General features: G+C 42.9%; 1 pseudogene; it reads left to right on the top strand.

Moving 5' to 3' along the window:
- Positions 1-3,308: 3,308 nt before the first annotated feature.
- Positions 3,309-3,427, top strand: LOC118605967 (annotated as a pseudogene).
- The last annotated feature ends 1,437 nt before the right edge of the window (positions 3,428-4,864 follow it).

Raw genomic sequence — 4,864 nt, 5'->3', positions numbered from 1 at the left:
ATATGGCCAAAATCCAAAGCTACTATCATCAACCCAGCCAATCTGTTGTAAGACTCAGACCCCAAGACCCCCGTTCATGACTGCACTGATTTCACTGATACTGTGTGTTCCTCGTGGCCAGACCTCAAAGACTCCCCCCTCTGCCTGAGGCCGATGAAGTTCTGTTCACAGACGGGAGCAACTTCATGCAGGAAGGAAGGAGGTATGCTGGGGCAGGAGTCATTACTCCAACTGGCACTATCTGGTCACAAGCTCTTCTCCGTAGAACTTCTGCTCAAAAGACAGAACTCATCGCCCTCACTGAGGCACTAAGATGGGGAAAGGATAAGACAGTCACAATATACACTGACAGCTGATACACCTTTGCCACTGCACATGTACACGGAGCCAACTACAAGGAAAGAGGGCTTCTGACTTCAGCTGGGAAGGATGTTAAGAACAAGGAGGAGATCTTAGCCTTTCTTGAAGCCATATGGATGCCTAAGGCTTTGACTATTGTTCATTGTAAAAGATATCAAAAAAGAAATAGTCCTGAGGCTGAGGGAAACCTACCAGCCAATTCAGAAACAAGAACAGCGGCCACAAGGCCAGTGGGGCCCCCACCACATCTACTGACTGTTGTCCCTTACCCAAAATAGCCTCTGTCTCCAACCTATACGGTGGAAGAGGACATATATATATTTTCAAGACAAGGGAGCCACTAGGAACCAACAGGGGTGGTAGATAACCCCAGATAAAAAAAACATCAGGCTCTCACGGGGCCCTTGGAAGGACTCTCCTCCACTAGCTACACCAGACCACGCACCTAGGGTGGTCTAAGATGTTCCAAGTTTTAGATCCCCACTTTCACTTGTTAAAAGGGAGGAAAACCGCAGAGGAGATTGCCTCATGATGCTCAGCCTGTGCCCAAGTTAATTCGAAGAAAGTGAAGATAGAAGAACCTAGGCATAGGGAAAGAAGAACTTATCCAGGAGACCACTGGGAAGTCGATTTCACTGAGGTACCCCTGACTGTGGGGGTGGGGGAAGCTACAAATCTTTACTTGTTTTTATAGACATCTTTTCAGGATGGGTAGAGGCCTTCCCCACCAGGAAAGAAACTGCCTTAGTAACTAAGAAACTACTACAAGAAATCCTCCCTCGATTCGGTCTCCCCAGAACTTTAGGGTCAAATGATGGGCCAGCCTTCGTAGCAAAGGTATCACAGCAATTGGCTAGCTACCTAAATTTGTGATGAAAACTCCACTGTACCTACTGGCCCCAAAGTTCGGGCCAAGTAGAGCAAATGAATCAGACCCTAAAAGAGACATTAGTCAAATTAGGATTAAAACCTGATGGGATCTGGGTAGAACTCCTTTTGCTCTTCTCTGAGCCAGGTGTACTCTGTCTATTAATGGATTCACCCCATTAGAAATTTTCTTTGGAAAACTCCTACCTTTAGTACCTATAATAGAAGATGAGAAAAAGGCAGAACTGCATAACCTTGTCTTACTTAAGTCTTTACAGGCCCTTCAAAGTGTACAGAAAGAAATTTGGTCCTGGGTTCGTGCTGCCCACTCAGCCCCAGGGGACAGACTTCCCCATCAGTTTCAGCCTGGGGACTCTTTGTGGATCCAGAAGTTCACTTCCAAGGGACTAGAACCCAAATGGAAAAGACCCTTCACTGTCTACCTGACAATGCCCATTGCAGTTAAAGTAGACAGCGTGCCATCATGGATTTATCACTCCCACGTAAAGGCAGCACAAGAGTGGACAGCTCAAGAAGATGGACCCTTAAAACTAAGACTCAAGCATACATAAGTATAAACCTCTGTTTCTTCCTCTTTTCCTCTTTAGCCCAGGCATTAGACCAGCCACAACCAGAACCAGAAGGAACATTAATAACTTTGCTAACGACAATACACAAGGTCTTAAATAAGACCACCCCAGACATAAGACAAGATTGCTGATTGTGTCTAAACCCAAAACCCCCTTACTATGTCAGGATAAGAACTCCCCTAAATTTAACTGAGCTCAACAGGCTAGAACTTCAAGTCGATTCACTAGCAGAAGTAGTCTTTCAGAATAGAAGAGGTTTAAATTTATTATTTTTAGAACAAGATAGATTATGTATGGCTCTAAGTGAAACCTGTTGCTTCTATGCCAATAACTCTAGAGTAATTAGAGAAAGTTTACTACCAGTACAGAAAAATTTAGATACCAGGGAAAAACAAAGACTAGAACCAAATAACTGATTACATAGGCTGTTCAATTGGTCACCATGGCTAACAACCCTTTTATCTGCTGTAGCTGGACTTTTAATCCTCCTCCTCCTCTTGTTAACTTTTGGCCCATGTTTCCTCAGTTTCTTGTTTGCATATATAAGGAAGAGAATTAATTCTATTAGACTTTTAGTATTACAGAATAGAGGCTATGAGTAAATTCTGCATAAAGAATCAAAGATTTGATTGTCTGCTAAGGCCAGTGGGGAATGTGGTGACTGAAAAAAATGAGTCTTACTGGAAAATTACTGCTTGGCTATGTCTATGGAAACATAGGCTGTCACCCATAGGAATGTAACATTATAACAAAAAGTTTTCTGATTCTGTACCCCTGCTTGCACACCCAACCTGTGGGTTGACAGGTAGTGAATAGAAGAAAAATAGACCTTTGTGTTTAGACAGACTAAAGAATAGGATTTTGGGCTTAAATACCCTGTACCTCTACATTTCGGGGGTGCTTAATTTGGGGTTTGCGTACCCCTGGCAGACCCAGCTGGCTGAATAAAGAGTGTTTCCTATAACTCACTGAGTTCCGGTGTTCCATGTGTCTTTCAGGGGCTGGTGGCTACAACAGCAGAAACTGTTATCGGGACAAAATGGGATCCGTCTGCCTGAGCACATGTAAGCCAAAGAAGGGATACATGCAGGTTTTTGCAGCCAAGAAAATAAGTTTTGTTAGAGAATTGCAAGTCCCGGAGACACAGGAAGGCTATTGTTCAAAGGCCTGGCTCCCCAGGTGTCTCAGGAGTACAGACTACATAAGGAAAAATCGGTATTTATAGAAACTAAGGGAGTTGGGGTCCCAGGTGTTGCTGTTTGGAGCTTTGGAGGGGAATAGAGTAACTGATCACTATGTTCGGTTCTGGAATCAGCCATGGCACTATTCTGTCTGGTCCCAGGGATATAACACAGCAGGGATATTATTACAATAATTATAAGCAGGATAATTTCCAATGTTTGAAGTACATGTTAAAGCTATTGTACCCAAGACTCAAATCAAGCAAAGAAATATCTTGTTGAAGGAGCCATCTTTTTAAATCCAAGTGAAGTCTGCAGCCATGCCACCCTGAACGTGTCCAATCTCCTCTGATCTCGGAAGCTGAGCAGGGTTGGGCCTGGTTAGTACTTGGACGGGAGACCACCTAGGAATACCAGGTGCTGTAGGCATAATAAATAAATAAATAAAATCTAAGTGGTTTGCACAGTGATCTTATGGGACTAAGTTCCAGCTTCCCCAGGAATATCAGTCTAAGCCTAGCGGGTGATACTGGCCATGGGACAGGAACCCGTGGATCACTTAAGAGACAGTCAAGGGCTATCCTACTGTCAAGAGTTATTCTGGGAAGATAGTCTACAGATTTTTGCTGGGCAGCTAATGCTTCAGCAGCAAAATCTGGTGTCTCCAAAAGGTAAGGAGAGGTTTCTCGTCATGTTCTCATTTGTATTTACCCCTAATTAGGGAAATAGAGCCTTGCCAAAGGAAGTAATTCCTGAGTTAGAGATGCCTCCTGGTAGGTCCTTTTTTCCTTGATGTTATAAGTCTAGGGGACTCAACTGATAAAATGTGTTATTTTGCTCGAGAAAAGTTAGGGACACAGATAACCTAAGAGGCATTGTCCACATGAGTGCCAGCCATCTAGGCCTTCATAGGCCCAAAGAGAATGATAGCCACCACAGACAAAGGCAAATCCTGTTGGGGCACAAACTGTTTTCATTATAAAAGTACTGTAAATAGATGTATTAACAGGGATTGCTGTGTTTGCCCATTCAAGCTAGGGGTCGGTCACGTTTTTAGTACAGGTGAGAGCAAAGGAAAAGAAAAAAAAAATCCGTGCTTAAAGTGTGAAGCCATGATCTGTTGTCTTGTACAAAAGCAGTTTACCTTGAGGTCAGCTGCATCTATTCCTTGTCAATTTGATGTGGAGGTCTCCAGAATTTGTACAAGACCAGATGTCACATGGAGTCTTTTTCAGTTCTGTGATGTACGCTCAAGTCTCAATGTCTTCTAGTATGATAGCAGTGTCAGTAGTTAGGAGTACTTGGTAAAGTCCCTTCCAATGGGTCTGGGAAGTTGTTTTCCTCTGACAATACTTCCAAAATACCCAGTAACCAGCCTCCAGACTGTGATCAACAGAATCCCTTAAATTAAGAACTGAGAAAGTTTTCTTTTTTTAATGAATTGATGATAGGCTTGAGCATAAGACATTAAAGGCTTACAGTAACTGATTACACCAGCATGAGACAAAAAAAGGATCAGCAGATGATTGTATACCAGTAGACACTCATCTTCCAGTGACCATCTTATGTGGAGTGAGTTTTTGTTTCCCAAAGAGGGTATAGCAGATGGTTAGCAAGACCGAAGACAATACCTTAGGTCTGGGGCATCCAATAGTTTTGACAAGTTAAAAAGTTTAATTTGAGGGTCCCATTAGTTCATTGCCCTTGCCTATTGATTTGGGTACAGTGATAATTCTAAGAAGTTTACAAGGTTTTTCTTAAAACTTGCATGATTTGCCCAATGAAGTGGATGGTTCGATCACTGGAGAATGCAGAAGCTATACTCTAAGTGAGAAAAATATTTTCGAACAGTTTCTTTGTCACCGT

This window comes from Rousettus aegyptiacus, unplaced genomic scaffold, assembly GCF_014176215.1.
Source record: "Rousettus aegyptiacus isolate mRouAeg1 unplaced genomic scaffold, mRouAeg1.p scaffold_m13_p_7, whole genome shotgun sequence".
In the NCBI taxonomy this organism is placed as follows: Eukaryota; Metazoa; Chordata; class Mammalia; order Chiroptera; family Pteropodidae; genus Rousettus; species Rousettus aegyptiacus.
The sequence above is the reverse complement of the archived record's forward strand: the minus strand, read 5'-3'. Positions and strand labels throughout refer to the sequence as shown.